This window comes from Schistocerca serialis, chromosome 3 (genome assembly GCF_023864345.2).
Source record: "Schistocerca serialis cubense isolate TAMUIC-IGC-003099 chromosome 3, iqSchSeri2.2, whole genome shotgun sequence".
Classification (NCBI taxonomy): Eukaryota; Metazoa; Arthropoda; class Insecta; order Orthoptera; family Acrididae; genus Schistocerca; species Schistocerca serialis.
Genome location: NC_064640.1, coordinates 657,862,025 through 657,879,173, shown reverse-complemented (window position 1 = coordinate 657,879,173; position 17,149 = coordinate 657,862,025).

Genomic DNA, 17,149 nt, shown 5'->3' with positions numbered 1-17,149 from the left:
CATGAAGAATAAAGATGTATAGTGCTAATAAAGTTTGTTTTATTTAAAAAGCTTTAAGAGTTTTCACATAAAAAGTTCGGAAGCATTGTTTTCAGCACGTGCTCGTACATTACAATGTAAATTTTTTGTTCATTAACATAATCGCAAGCAATTTAGAAAACATGGAACCACGACAGGAACTTTATTGGAAAATGGTCAGTCCGAAGACTGGCTCAACGCGGCTGTTCCCGCTAGTCTTTCCTGCTGGAGCTTCTTCATTTCTATGTCGACACATGTCTACGCGTCCCTCTACAGTTTTACCCCCTTTCCTCCCTTCATCTTCCCCCCACTTCCCCCCTCCCTTCACACACACACACACACACACACACACACACACACACACACACACACACACACACACACACTCCACTCGTTTTCCAAATCTACTATTCCTCGATACCTGAGGATTTGCCCAATTAACCGATCCCTTCTTTTCATCCAGTAGTGCCATGAATTTCCTTTTCTCCCATTAGGTTCAATACTCCCTCACTAGATATTAGATCCACGCTTCTGACCTACAGCATTCTTCTGTAGCGTTGTATTTCAAAAGCTTATACTTTCTTTTTGTCTTAGCTGTTTATCGTCCACGGTTCACTTCTGTGCAAGGCTATCCTCCAGGCAAGCACCATCAAAAAAGATTTCCTGATATTTACATTAATATTAGAGGATAAAAATTCTACTTTTACGAATTTTTTTTTTTTTTTTTTTTTTTTTTTTTTTTTTTTTTTTTTTTTTTTTTGTTATTGCCTTTCTGGATTTCATATCCGCTCTACTTTGGCCATCATGTTATTCAGTTGCCCAAAGAGAAAAAAATCCACTACTACTTTTAGTATATTGTTTTCTAATCCAATTCCCTCATCATAGAGCAAACAGGAAAACTCATCTTCTGCATTTGATGTCTTCATTCCTAGTCTAATTCTGTCAGCATCGCCTGATTAAATTTGATTACATTCCATTATCGTTGGTTTTATTTTTGTTGAAGTTTATTTTTTACTCTCTTTCCAAAACACTATCCGTTCCGATCAACAATCCTTCTAGAACCTTTGCCGTCTCTGAGAGAATTACAGTGTCATCAACAGACCTTAAAATTTTTATTTCTTGTGGCTCAATTGAAATTTTTTTTAAAAATTTTCATTGGTTTCCTTTACTGCTTGCAGGATGTACAGACTGATAACTCTGGAACAAGCTGCATGTCTGTTCCCCTCCCTTCTCGACTACCGCTTCTCTTCCATATCCTTCGATTTTGATAACTGCAATCTGGTTTCTGTAGTAGTTGTGAATAATATTGCGTTCCCTGTATTTTCTCCCTACTGCCTTCACAATATCAATGATTGAGACCCAGTCAACGATGTCAAAAACTTTCTCTAGATGCACATATGCTATAAACGTAGGTTTTCCTTTCTTCAGCCTATATCCTAAGACAAGACGTAGGGTCAGTACTACCTCACGCGTTCAACGGAACACAGAGATTACGTTCGTCGACCTCTGCTACTACCAGTTTTTCCATTCTTCCGTAAATGATTTGTGTCAATATTTTACAAAAGTGACTTATTAAACTGAAGTTTCGGTGGCATTCATACCTGTCGGCACCTGCCTTCTGTGGAACTGGAAGTTTTACAATCCCGTTGTCCTTCTTCGTAGCTGGGTGGTCAGCGTAGACGATTGATACTCCCGTGTTCGATTTCCGGTACTATCGGGATTTTTCATAGGTGTGAGGGCTGGAACGGGTTGCACTCAGCCTCACGATGCCAATTGAGGAGTAGCTTGACCGAGTAATAGAGGCTCCAGGTCACGAAAACTGTCCGCGGGAGAGCCGTGTGCTGAGACCACGTCTCTCCATACCGCATCCAATGCCGCAATTGGCAGACGATGACACGGCGGTCCGTCCCGATGGGCCCTCCAAGGCCTGTGCACGGAGTTTAAGAGTTTACAATCTTCTTGGAGTCTGAAGGTATTTTTCTTGTCTCGTGTATCTCACACACCATGTGGAACAGTTTTTTTCATGGTTGGCTCTCCAAATTATCTCACTAATTCTGAGGGAATGACGTCTGCTCCAGAGGCCTTGTTTTACTTCTATATCTTCCCGTGCTCTAATTCTTCACACAGTACCATACTCCATCTTCATCTTCAGCTACTTCCGTTTCTCTTTCTATAATGTTACGCTCAAGTTTCTTTCCCCTATATAGAGACTCTTTACGTGTCTTCCACCCTTCAGCCTCCCTTCTTTGCTTAGTAGTGGCTAACCACCTGAGCTTTTGATATTCATACAGTTGCTTCTCTTCCTATAGGTGATATTCATAGCGCTGTATCTCTTCCTATAGGTTGCATCTGTCTCTTCCCTAGTCATGCAAGTTTCTTCTACAGCCTTGCAGTTGTCCTCTAGCCATTCCTGATTAGCTGTTTTGCGTTTCTTGCCTTTCTTTCGTTAGTGCATTGTCCCGCATTTGCGCGGGGTCGGCATGGTTGAAATCGGATGTGGCAAGGTTAATTTGACTACCTCATATTTTAGAAGTTTACATTCCCTTCCGCCAGCTTCATTTGCTGAATTTTTATGTTTTTCCCTTTCGTATACTAATTCAAGGATCTTCTGTACCTTACATCTTAGGCCACTGCAGCACGATCTGTCTGGAGACGATGAAGCGTGGTCACACGGTCGCATTTTTACCCAGAGGAAAAATCACAAGAACAAAAGTGACAGGTTACCTGGAGTGTTACAGACGACGTCGTCGCTGATTTGCGCATCAGTGGAAAAAGATTTCATAGTCACAATAAACGATACAGCGCTAAGATGAACGGCTGTGGACAATGCGTATGTCTGATGAACAGTATTTGTCTGAGTGTGACATTCCGGCAGGGAAATTCGATGCTGGTTGCGTAGCGATTTTCATCTAATTATGTTCATTTGAATTCTATTCATTCAGGTTTTTATCATAAGATTTTGTCAACAGTAAGCTTCTGGCGTTATGGAAAAGCTTTGGAATTGGATTTTTTTCTTTATCAACAATATAATGCTCTAGTAAGTGAAGCAAGTAATGCATAGCAGGAAGTAAATCAGCAGAAGATGTTAGGCCAGTCTTTTCAAATCCCCAGCATCTATCCCACAGAACCTTTTTCTGACAATAAACGGCGTCAGTCAGAATAGATATCACTTCGCCCAAAGAAACAGACAACTTATAACCATGCTTAAGGAAGAATGGAAACCAATTCTCCTCACACCACTACGATTTCTCGGCTCGTAGTTCTATACTAACTATCAGAAAATTACACAAATGGAAAGGAGTCAATACATACAGGGTGTTACAAAAAGGTACGGCCAAACTTTCAGGAAATATTCCTCACACATAAAGAAAGAAAATATGTTTTGTGGATATGTGTCCGGAAACGCTTACTTTCCATGTTAGAGTTCATTTTATTACTTCTCTTCAAATCACATTAATCATGGAATGGAAACACACAGCAACAGAACGTACCAGCGTGACTTCAAACACTTTGTTACAGGAAATGTTCAAAATGTCCTCCGTTAGCGAGGATACATGCATCCACCCTCTGTCGCATGGAATCCCTGATGCGCTGATGCAGCCCTGGAGAATGGCGTATTGTATCACAGCCGTCCACAATACGAGCACGAAGAGTCTCTACATTTGGTACCGGGGTTGTGTAGACAAGAGCTTTCAAATGCCCCCATAAATAAAAGTCAAGAGGGTTGGGGTCAGGTGAGCGTGGAGGCCATGGAATTGGCCCGCCTCTACCAATCCATCGGTCACCGAATCTGTTGTTGAGAAGCGTACGAACACTTCGACTGAAATGTGCAGGAGCTCCATCGTGGATGAACGATATGTTGTGTCGTACTTGTAAAGGCACATGTTCTAGCAGCACAGGTATAGTATCCCGTATGAAATCATGATAACGTGCTCCATTGATCGTAGGTGGAACAACATGGGGCCCAATCGAGACATCATCAACAATGCCTGCCCAAACGTTCACAGAAAATCTATGTTGATGACGTGATTGCAAAATTGCGTGCGGATTCTCGTCAGCCCACACATGTTGATTGGGAAAATTTACAATCTGATCACGTTGGAATGAAGCCTCATCCGTAAAGAGAACATTTGCACTGAAATGAGGATTGACACATTGTTGGATGAAACATTCGCAGAAGTGTACCCGTGGAGGCCAATCAGCTGCTGATAGTGCCTGCACACGCTGTACGTGGTACGGAAACAACTGGTTCTCCCGTAGCACTCTCCATACAGTGACGTGGTCAACGTTACCTTGTACAGCAGCAACTTCTCTGACGCTGACATTAGGGTTATCGTCAACTGCACGAAGAATTGCCTCGTCCATTGCAGGTGTCCTCGTCGTTCTAGGTCGTCCCCAGTCGCGAGTCATAGGCTGTAATGTTCCGTGCTCCCTAAGACGCCGATCAATTGCTTCGAACGTCTTCCTGTCGGGACACATTGGTTCTGGAAATCTGTCTCGATACAAATGTACCGCGCCACGGCTATTGCCCCGTGCTAATCCATTCATCAAATGGGCATCTGCCAACTCCGCATTTGTAAACATTGCACTGACTGCAAAACCACGTTCGTGATGAACACTAACCTGCTGATGCTACGTACTGATGTGCTTGATGCTAGTACTGTAGAGCAATGAGTCGCATGTCAACACAAGCACCGAAGTCAACATTACCTTCCTTCAATTGGGCCAACTGGCGGTGAATCGAAAAAGTACAGTACATACTGACGAAACTAAAATGAGCTCTAACATGGAAATTAAGCGTTTCCGGACACATGTCCACATAACATCTTTTCTTTATTTGTGTGTGAGGAAAGTTTCTTGAAAGTTCGGCGTACCTTTTTGTAACACCCTGTATAAGGTACGCAGAAAAAATGAGTTTAAAAGTGATGAAAGTATCTAGAGCTGACTCTTGCACTAGACGTCCAAATTATTGAAGAACAATTGATCAATCAAGTATCAACCCTAACTATGAGCATACTAATGGCGTAAGGCGGTATTTTTAGTGGTCGCAGTGTTTCCTGCCAGTAACTGCTGAGCTACTGTGTGACATAAACAAAGATCTTCACCTTACAGGAACATAGACCATAGTTTAGTAGCTTATGCCATTTTTATTACGATATATTACTCTCAGCAGTCGACAGATTGCATGTGTGACTTAGACAGATCTAAATCCAATATAACGCATCTGTGTTCACAACAGCTATCACAACATTATTGTAATGAATGTACTGTACAGCAACGACATAAATGACTAATAACAAATAGACACAGTTGGCACGGAGATAAAAGAGTACACCTAAATTTTGTTACGTATTCTATCTGAATTTGCATTTAGTTGCTAATGACCTTGCTGTCGACTATAATACCAGTCAATATATTTTTAAATAAAAATTGAAAGTAAATGAAAAGACTAACAATTTCCAAGGAAACCAACCTTCAAACATTTAAAGAGTACAGTCTAACATGTAGACAGACAGTCAAGGAGAGTAACCAGCAGTCAGACAGGACATCATGCATTAAGAAAGAATCAGAAAGTTCCTGCAAAACCATAAAATTGTCTCGGATAGAAGGAAAAATGGAGAGTAGAGTTTAACGTTTCGTTGACAACGAGTTTATTAGAGACGGAACACTAACTTGGTTTCGGGAAGGACGAGGAAAGAAATCAGCTGCGCTCTTGCAACGGAATCAAACTTGCATTCGAGTTAATGGATTTACAGAAACCATAGAAAACCTAAATCTGGATTGCCAGGCGGCTCTTGAACCACCTGCCTCCGTGTATAGCTACTGTACCACCTCCACTGTTCTAGTTACCTGTGCAAAAACTGATTACGAGAAAATATTACAAATTTTCACTTACGAAGAATATAAAAACAAATATTCTGAAACAGTTGAAACAAATTTATTATATAATCGAAGCATAAGAAAACGAGATAAATTTGACAAATAAATATATTCACCTTCTGCTTTTGACTATTCATGAGCTATTATTATTTCATTTGCGCTCATGGAATGTTGAGTAACTGACAGTGGGCTATTAAGAGGTCCTTTCAATAAAAATACAAGCAAAACTCCGCATTCTGCCCCTGATGGGTCAGTCGGGACCGACGACCACTGTTTCATGGAGTCACGGAGGGCTGTGAGGCCAGCACACTGTTTTCTTTACCTGCTCACTGAAGCTCTTCCTCAGTTGGCATTACGAGTCCGTGTGCATTCCGTTCTAGTCCTCCCCACAAAAAAAAAAGAAAAGAAAACTGGCGGATCCGGAAATCAAATCTCGGTCCTCCCCATAGCAGCCTCAGACTCTGTCCACAGAGGCCAGTAGTGGACTGTTCAATAAATAATGATCGCAATTTTATTACGGTCATAATTTCTCGCTCCAGAATTTAATTTTACAATAGGTATTCTGTTAGCAAATGTGTAGCAAACATACCGAACTAGTTTCATTGTTAGCGCTCCTGGTTCTCGTCTGTGAGAGGTGGGCAAGCTGAGACACAGGTTCAGTATAACCGACTGCAACAATGACGCGCGATGAACAAAACGGGACTTCCAGACGTTGCTTTCGTCTTAACAAATCTTCACCTGAATTGTATATAAAGTTACAGGAGACCTATGGAGAGTCTTTTCTTCCCTGAATCACAGCTCGCAGATGGTTTAAATTGTTTAAGGGAGGAAGGGGTTTTCAAAGGAATTTGGAGCGGGCTCTCCAGTTACTGTTCTTACAAAAGAAAACGTCAGTTCCTCTACAGTCATGCTGATCGACGAAAACTTCCTAAAATTTATAAAATTCCATTGGGTGTTTATCAGCATTTGTATCTGCACATACATCAGTAACGAGACAATACTACAGGAATGTCCTGAAAACTTTGCAAGTCCGTAACAGGCACAAAAGTATCCGTTAGCCAGACTGGACGCTACACCACGAAAATGGTGTGACAAATGCATCTCATCCAAAAGAGACTATTTTGAGAAAGACCATAAAAAATTATAAGAATGAGTGAAGGTATGCTGTCAAAAAATCATGATCATTTTTTATAGATGAACCCTCGTATATCATGAAAACGATAGAGTTCGGAAGGGAAGGGAGGAATAAGGATAGGATGTAACGAGCCGACAACGAGTTGATTAGAGACGCAACAAAAGCTCGGATTGGGAAGGAAATGAACGATGACCATTTCGAAGGAATCAACCCAGGAGTTCTTCTGAGCGATTTAGTGAAACTGTAGAAACCAAAAATCTACATCAGTGAATGTAGATCCGAACCAAGCTCCTCAAGAAAGCCAGTCCAGTGTTAAGTCGGCGCCACTTCGGTCGGTTACTCTAAAGCATATCCAGCGGACCGGCCTAAGAACTGTAAATTCCCGGTATAAAATTCCACATGTTCCTGTTCCTAGATTAATCACCCGATTACAAAAACTCCTCTTAAAATATCGTATCTCCTTACAGATGACTGTCCGTGATGCACAAACAAGAAGAAGTAAAGTACAGTATTGACCATTACCTCAAAAGCATTATCTGAGAGGAGCTGGGAAGATGGGCATACGGAATGCGTATGTTCTTACAAACATGTGACGATACATGTAGCTGACATGCCGAAACGAAATACGTGTATACTTTTTTTTTACAGCGATATTTGTAAACACTTTTCACTGAAAAAGTCAAGAGAAACTGCACACACTCATGATTGTATTCTCGTAAAAACCGTTTATTTTACACAATAGCCGATTCCGTGAAATGGTCCGTCGTAAAATTCTTAATGTGTGTGATAGGAAACTTATTCTAGCCATCAGTAATTCATTTTAACCACCGAGTAGTATTAAAGTAACGTAACACAATTTGCAGTAACGTAATATATTCAGAAAGTATTGTAATTTAGAGTACAGGCTTGTGCAGGTTAACTTGACTGCAGAAATGTCAATATTTTAAAGTATTTTAAAATGCCAATAAACTGCACTTCACACTGAGGGAAAATATTACAATGAAGTGAAAATTGAATATTTATTTGTGGCTTCAGTGATCTGAAGCGTTTCTAGACCTGAGATAAAATCCCATGCAAATTAAATATTGCTGTATGTAACAAGCACTTGCAAGATTTTTTGGCGTGGCGTCGGATGTAAGCATTTCGCATAGAAACATAGCAGTCGTGCTTTCACAAATGTGGTAAGGTGTCTAAAATGGCAGTAAAAGTGTCTCCATTCGCCAGGAGTCCCAGAATTACTTGTAACTTAATACGAGCTGGCATGACGTCTCGAATAAGAACACCTGACATTTGCGTAGAGGATGAAATACATCTGAAAAAAGTGAATTAATTTTGTTCATTCGAAAGTGATTTTCAGACATCATTCAAGTCCCTGCCGTTGACGTTTTTGTTAGCCTGTTTGCCGCCCACAAATGATTTCTGTAAGAATTTTTTTTTTAATCGAATCTTTGTTGGAGGCTATGTTCTCTCCTCGTTTCGCTTGTACGAATTCTGTCGACGCCATTTTGAAAACCTTGCCAGTAGGCGCTCCGGAAGCGCATGTGGAAACTCCTTTTGGCCTCCAAAGGCGATGGAGGGGGCATCGTGTGCAAGTTCTCGGTGCCTGTGGAAACGCGGCTTAAAGCTAGGGGACGCGGAGCAACACGGCACGGATCGATAGGTCGAAGGAAAGACTACGAGACGCATGCGCGCAGTCATAGCGCAGTCGCTACTCGATAAACGGCACAGGTCGATACTCCTGTGCCCTCTGACCGCCATTTTGCAGCAGCACCACGCAATTGCTTGAGAAACTCTGATTTAGCCTTTTTCTCGTTATGGCCATCGTCACAATTCCGGAGCGTTCTCTCTACGAGTCAAAGCTTAGGTTTTTATTTATTTATTTATTTTAATAATGTCGTCTAGCTCTCTTAATGTACTTATTTACCTACACGTAGCTCAAAATTGACGCTCAACATTATTTTGCAACTTCCGTATTTTGATTTCATGAAGCCTGTAGCGGAAACGACGTTATAAATAAAGAAATAAACTATGTAATCTAGAATGTCTTATTCACAAAAATCTGCAACGACTGTAGTCTCCTTTAGGATGTTTATTTTGTTTATTAACAAAATTTAAATGTTTTATGACGTATGTGCAAGACAATAAAACGGCAAACAAGTGCTTGTGCAGAACTTTTATAAAGATTTTTCAGCAGCATTTTTGACAGGCTGTACAGTCGTCAACAATCTATATTGAAACAGCAACCACAGAATTAACCAACATTCGTCATGGATAAAATACAGTAATACCTCTGGATATGCTTTAGCATCAACACATATTTGACCTAAAAAATAATTGAAGGTAATCCTCGAGGTCAGACCAATAGGACAGCACGATACTGACGGCGCGGCGTATCATCGTCTGCCATACGAGTATGGTTTAATTCGGATGCAATATGGAGGGGCACTGGGTCAAAACACTATTCTCCTGGTCGTTGTCGGATTTACAGCCATTGGAGCCGCTATTTCACTATCAAGTAGCATCTCAAATGGCATCACTATGTCGAATAGACCGCCACTAGGGAAAAATCCCTGGCAGTAACGGGAATAGAACCCAGGTCCTCCGCATGGCAATCAGAGGCGTTGCTCACTCAGCTACAAAGGAGGACCATATAACATCTGTTTGTCCTAATTATCTAGGAGGTTACAAAGTAGTAATTATGCACTAGCTGTTGTTATTTCGTTCTGACGTACGGCCTCATGTAAACAAAAAAATGTATTGTCTTCAACTTTACTTTTGGTAACTTTGATTTCTGATCGTGCGCATCATCCGCTCATGGATCTGGAAGATGTTGAATAACATTTGTATTATATGTACATTCACCCACAGACAGAGTGAATGCTTGTGTTGGACACACGTAAGTATAATGCTGCGAACAATTATAGGTAGAAAATTGGAAAACATATATTAAAAACTTAATACGTAGTATTTATGTGTAAAAATCGACGAGAAACCTGTAAACTTCATACATTAAAGTAAAGGTATTGTCACACATTCTATACAAGTGCCTAACGGGTAGAAGCTAAGTAGTAATAGCATTTGGGAACTCGTCAAAGTTCGCTTTTGTGTGTGCGGTTGTACAATTTAGGGCGCCCACGCATGAAAGTTGACATGAAAGCAAACCCTTTGCCGTAAGACCTATCTTGTTGTAATACTGCAAAAAGGAGTGCATAGGACAGCGCGTGTCTGACTCATTTCAATTCTTCAAGGACCCAGTGACGTATCACTGTGCCACTCTAATGTAATACAACTATTTTCTAATAAATAAATTATTTGGATAAAGTTGTCTCGTCTTCTTGCGAAGTCAGTTTTGGAGACTCTCGGTATCATCAACGTCTTTGGTGGCTTCAGTCTCTGGAGGGTGTACTTCACTACGTCACGTTTGTGTTAAAACTTACAACCTTATTTTGGTTTTTCCTTCCAATTTGTGTATCCCTTACATTTTGTTTTCCTTTATTTTATGCTGCCTTTTGCTTCTTCATTCATGAGGCGCTGATGATCGTGTCAACAGATCTGGTACTGGTACTCTGACTGAGTCTGAATTCAGTTGTCTGGATTTTGCGGTTCTATCACTTCTGAGACTCTCGTAAGACTCGAAAAGTCTCCCGGAACACCCACTGAGTGTAGGAACTTGTAGAAGTTGCGTTGTAGGAATTCTATTGCCAGGCGCAGTACGCGAATCTAGACTCGATACATGAGTTCGATACGAGCCTGAACTGCTTTCTCCCACGTTTTGCGACATTGCGAGAGTGAATATCCCAAATAACAACTAATCTCTTTTCGGTCATTTCTGTAACCTTGGACGACTATTATAGTTGGTAAGTCAGTAAATATTACAAGTAATAATTCCACTCAGTTCCCTTTTAATTCAGTACTGGATGAAATTCTTCAGTCAAATTTTGTAAAATCGAAAATAAAAGTTTTCAAAAACATGTGACTAATTATATCTTCCCCTATTTCCAACATCACCTACCAGTTCAAATAAGGAATTTAGGGGACTGCAGTTACTAACCACTGTGTGTTGGCAAGCAAACCAGTATCATATGATGGTACCTGGCAAATTTTATCACTCCTGTGTTTCTGTATTGTAAACAGAAACTCTTAAAATTCAAAATAACTGCATGTGCGACTGAACATAATTATCGCTGAAATTATCGCACTGGATCCATTCTGATTGATGAAACCCTGAAATGGATGCAGCTGGGGCTCCTTTCACGAAGGTCACACATTTTTCTTCTTGGTAAACTGATTATGGAGGGCAGTGAGACAGAGTAGGGATAATATTTAGCTGCAGACGAATTGCCAGTAAAAGTCGTTTAGTGTTTTCTCCTGTAATCTAATTAGAACTTGCGAATTAAAATTTTACTTCGCGAAGAAATTAAACAAAAGTCACATTTTGTTCAGTGAATCATAAGATCGAAGCTATTTAATAATTCTGAGGACTTAATGATAACATAGGATTCAGACATTTAATACGTGGAATTTCTACACAGATCATTCAAATATGAGATCTACTGTACAGTTCAGTTCACATCCTTCTGAAGAGTATCATTTAAGCAGGAAAAGCGGAGACTGTTCATGCGTGTATTTAATGATCTGCTTCGACTGTAAAACACGACAGAGCAGGTAAAGTGGACGAAAGGCCAAGATACAGCTTCTCTGTAGCCCCGAGTAGAAGGATGCCAGCTGCTGAGTTTCTTTTCTGCCAGGACACCCCATGTCCAGGACAGATCACCCGTGTCCGTAAAGAGTGATACTTATTTGCTTTTATTATCGAATGATCGTATCGAGCGAGGTGGTTCAGTTGTAAGACACTGGACTGTTATTCGAGAACTCCGTCTGAGCATCCAGTTATAAGTTTCCTCTGGTTTCCGTGAATCGCTTAAGGCAAATGCTGGAACGATCCCTTTGAGAAGGACAAATGGTTCAAATGGCTCTGAGCACTATGGGACTTAACTGCTGAGGTCATCAGTCCTCCAGAACTTAGAACTACTTAAACCTAACTAACCTAAGGACATCACACACACCCATGCCCGAGGCAGGATTCGAAACTGCGACCGTAGCGGTCGCGCGGTTCCGGACTGTAGCGCCTAGAACCTCTCGGCCACACCGGCCGGCTGAGAAGGACACATCCGATTTCTTTCCTGATTCTTCCCCAATCCAAGGGAACTCGTCGTCGACAGACCTCTTAACCGTAACTTTCTTTACTTCCGTACGATCATCTTGGAAAGTTAAATATTACATACGCTGCAAAAGGTCGCCTCCAAAGGACCCTGCCAATTGTATATAAATTGGTGCATTCTGGCTAAGTTCTTCCTGATAGAACTATCAACACAGCCCTCGTTACAGCAACTAAGTGAGAGCATACACTGACGAAGGTGTAAGGATTCCCTCTTTTGGAACCAAATAGGTATAAGCACTTCTGCGCTGGTAAATGACAGACCTCTTCTCCGCAGATTTGCGGCCAAGGTGGCCTTCCGTCAGTTGTTGAAATAAGATTCTTAAGAAGAACAACTGGCTATCTGATATTCTGAAGGGAAACAACAATCAGACAGTAACTGGGACTTAAAAGCATAAATGAACATGTCAGCGAGTACAAAAATGAATTGAGAAGTATTTTCGTTTGAATGAATGAAAACGCAATGCCTAAAATAGTAACTAATGATCGATCGACAGGGGAAAAATCAGTAGATATGTCAAGGAACGGAGATCGAATAGAAACTAACCACAGACAACATTGACACTGAAGAAAAAGGAGTAACAGACAGATAATTCATACTTGGGGGAAGGCCAAGAAACAGAAGAAAAGTTGACAGATCATTGTTCACTGTGATTATCTACGCTGGTGTACTTTATAAGGTCAAATAAGTGCAATTATGGAAGATCTATATGACCGTTTCAAGTAAATGAGTGTTTACAAAGAATACCAACTTACGTGTCATTTGTCTCCTATTTGTACCAAATCCTTTGGTGAGCTTCAGGTACTTAGGGAAGGTCTACGGCAGAAGAAACTATCCTACTTTTAGAAATCTTTCTTAAACTAAAGTCAGAAGGGTGCTTTGGCCACTCTGAACACCACAATCTGTCGCCAACTTAAGCCACATCATACGCCAGCAATACGCACCAAAACACGTCCGTATACGTAGCTGTTGTGGCTCGCTACGTGAGTGTCGTTCGTGATGCTGTGTGTCTTCCATTAAAACTGGCAACGCTTGATTGGAATTTGTTCGAATCTTCTGACAATAGATTATACGGCAGATATAGTCAAGAAACTATATGTTAATGCAATGCTGTAATTTTTATGTAGTATGTCGAAATGTTTTGCAGATATTTAGATGTCGCAGGTGATACATAAAGCAGATAGGTTATAATGAGTGATTTACATCTGATCTTGAGTTGACTGTTGGGGCAAAAACATTGGGCTCAACAATTTAATTTTGTTTTTCTTTTTATTTATTTTGTTCCATTTTAAGTCAAAATATTGTCGTCGAAGTTATTTCCGAATGTGATTGAGACTTGATTCTTTAAATTCGCTTCTCTTTTAATTACCTTCACCTATACAAAAATCATTCGAAGCTCCCTACTTTACATTTGTACAAATCCACTGTCGAGTCAAAATATTACGACCATATACTTAATTGCGAATTGGTCCTCCTTTGGAACGCAATACAACAGAGATTCTGAGTAACATGTATTCGAAAAATCATTGGTTGGTTTCCAGACGTACGTGGCTCCAGATGTCCTCGCACAGGTCACTCAAATCCCTTAAATTACTGGCCGGTGATTTGTCGGAGTGAAACTGGGCTCCGATAGCAATCCAGATGTATTCCAGCGTGTCCAGTTCAGATGAATTTGGCGGCAAGTACACCAACGTGAGTTCACTATTATGACCCCAGACTATTGCAGTACGCTTCTGGTTTTGTGATACGGGGAGTTATCCTGATGGAATATACAAACGCCGCCATGCAAAACATCCATTATGGTGGGATGCTGGTGATCCAGAATAATTTACAAGTAGACTACACTGTCAAGGCCCTTCGATTACTACCACAGGTCATACGGAAGCACAGATAAATGTCCCCCATCAGGTAACACTGTCTCCGCCGTCCTGCATCCGTTGCGCGCTTCATATTTCGAGTAGACTTTCGCCTGGATGGCGGTTATCCTGAGAAGATCATCGCCAAAAAACATGATTCATCGGATCAGGCGAAACTTTTCCATTGATCCACGGTCCAACTCGATGATCCCACTTTCATGGCACTCATAATTGACGATGTCGTTTGGTCAACGCGGAAGCACGTGGAGTCCGTCTGCTGCGAAGAATAATGTTCAACAATGTGCACTGGGCAGTGTGCCCGAAGCCTTTGAGCTTGCCCCAGCATTGTATTCTGTCGTCAGGTACACCAAGGATCGCCCCATATCCTGTTTTACAGAGAGGGCAACCCTTCGAGCTCCACGTTCTGTGATTAGATGTGGATGTCCAAAACCTTGTCGCCGATTCGTACTTTCACCATCCTTAACTAGTTTCCATAGATGCTTACGAGAGTGGCACGCGAACAGCCGACCAGCATCGCCGTTTGCAAGATGCTCGTTTCCAGGCTCTAAACACCAACACTCTACAATCTGGAAAAAATTTGGAAATTTGTGGTAAGGTCTTATGGGAACGTACGCTAAGGACGGCACACACACCTACGCCCGAGGGAGGACTCGAACCTCCGACGGTGGGAGCAGCGCGGACCTAACAAGATGCCTCGGACCGCGAGACTACCCCGCGCTGCTGTACAATCCGTCAAAGTTGTTTACGTCAATATATTCCCTCATTTGCTGCTCGTATCGTCGCTAGAATGATTCCCCATTCGTCTCAGCTTCGCTTATATACCTTCTTTACTAGGTCACGTGCCCGCAACGATACCTGAAGGCCTGCAGTAGCAATGTGGACAAAAGTCATATCTTTTGACTCATCAGTATATGATCGAACGATGGTAGTTGACTGCTGAAGCTTTGCGACTACAAGCCATTTTTTTAGATATTCTAACGTATCTTCAGTCACCTTCGTGAACTCGAAGAATTTGAGTAACGGTAGTGATCGTCTTAGCTGCGAATATGAAAGGTGAAATTCTCAGTGAAAGTGCGTCTGATGTATACTGCTTGTATGACGATCCTGTTTCACATGATTTTCCCAATCAAGGCAAATTTTGCCACCGTCTTGTTGAGCAACATAGTTCTCCGGTTTTTCGGCACCAGAATCAGTTAGCTGATCAATTTAAGTGGTGGCAGGAAATTGTCACTCACACATGGACACCCAAGCATACCAATCTGTGCTGCAGCTTGTAACCGTAAAACCGTGCGCCCATGTTGTCGTTAGTATCTTTCGCTAACGTAGGTCACAGCATTACATTTCAACATGCTCAATTTTACATCGAAGCACCAAAGAACCTGGTATAGACATGCGTATTCAAAAATAGAGATATGTAAACAGGCAGAATACGGCGCTGCGGTCGGCAAAGCCCATATAAGACAACAAGTGTCTGACGCAGTTGTTAGATCGGTTACTGCTACTACAATGGTAGATTATTACGATTTAAGTAAGTCTGAACGTGGTGTTGCAGTCGGTACACAAGTGATGGGACACAGCATCTCCGAAGTAGCGATGTAGTGGGGATTTTCCCATATGACCATTTCACGAGTGTACCGTGAACATGAGGAATCACGTAAAACATCAAATTTCCGACATCACTACGACCGGAAATACATCCTGCAAGAACGGGCGAACGACGATGAAAAGAATCGTTCAGCGTGAAAGAAGCCCAAATATTCCGCAAATTGCTGCAGATTTCAATGCTGGGCCATCAACATGTGTCTGCGTGCGCACCATACAACGAAATATCAACGATATGGGCTTTCGGAGCCGAAGGCCAACTCATGTACCCTTGGTGACTGTGCGACACAAAGTTTTACGCCTGTCCTGGACCCGTAAACACAGATATTGGATTGTTGATGACTGGAAACATGTTGCCTGATCGGACGATTCTCGTTTCAAATTGTATCGAGCAGATGGACGTGTAAGGGTACGCAGACAATCTCATGAATCCATGGACCCTGCATGTCAGCATGGCCGTTCAAGCTGATCGAGGCTCTGTAATTGTGTGGGGCGTGTGCAGTTAGAGTGATATGGGACCCCTTATACGTCTAGATACGACTCTGACAGGTGACACGTATGTAAGCATCCTTTCTGATCACCTGCATGCATTCATGTCCCTTGTGCATTCCGACGGACTTAGGTAAAACCAGCAGGACAAAGCGACACCCCACACGTCCAGGAACACTCTTCTGAGTTTAAACACTTCCGCTAGCCACCATACTCCCCAGACGTGAACCTTAATGAGCATACCTGGGATGCCTTCCAACGCGCTGTTCAGAAGAGATCTCCACCCTCTCGTACTCTTACGGATTTGTGGACAGCCCTGGAGTATACATTGTGTCAATTCCCTCCAGCACTACTTCAGACATGTCCAAAAGAACAGATACCATCGGTGACCATGCAGCTTGTTAGAATGAAATTACAATGAAATGAACACCCTTAGCTGCTTACAGCCGTTGACACACGTCAACGGGGACAGATGAAAATGTGTGCCCCTAGCGAGACTCGAACCCGGGATCTCCTGCTTACATGGCAGACGCTCTATCCATCTGAGACCCTGACGACACAAAGGATAGCGCGACTGCAGGGATTTATCTCTGGCACGCCTCCCGCGAAACCCTCATTCTCAACGTATTGTCCGGCACTACATTCGTAGTGCCCCCGCCCATTATACTCATTACTCGCGGCGCGTTGCCGATTCCCGTAAGAGTTCGGTCACTGTTTGTGCATTCGCACAGAAGAAGGAGATGGTCAAGTGGCCGGTGAGCCTTAACTATATATATACTAAAATGGTATCTGTTCTTTCGGATATTGTGGGTGACAGTCTCTTAGTCTTTTAAACTTTACCCGACAAATTAGCAGGCGCTGTTTAACGCTTATATCTGAGTAAGAAATTACCGCCCTATTTGCTTAGCTTATCCTTGGAAAAAGACAAC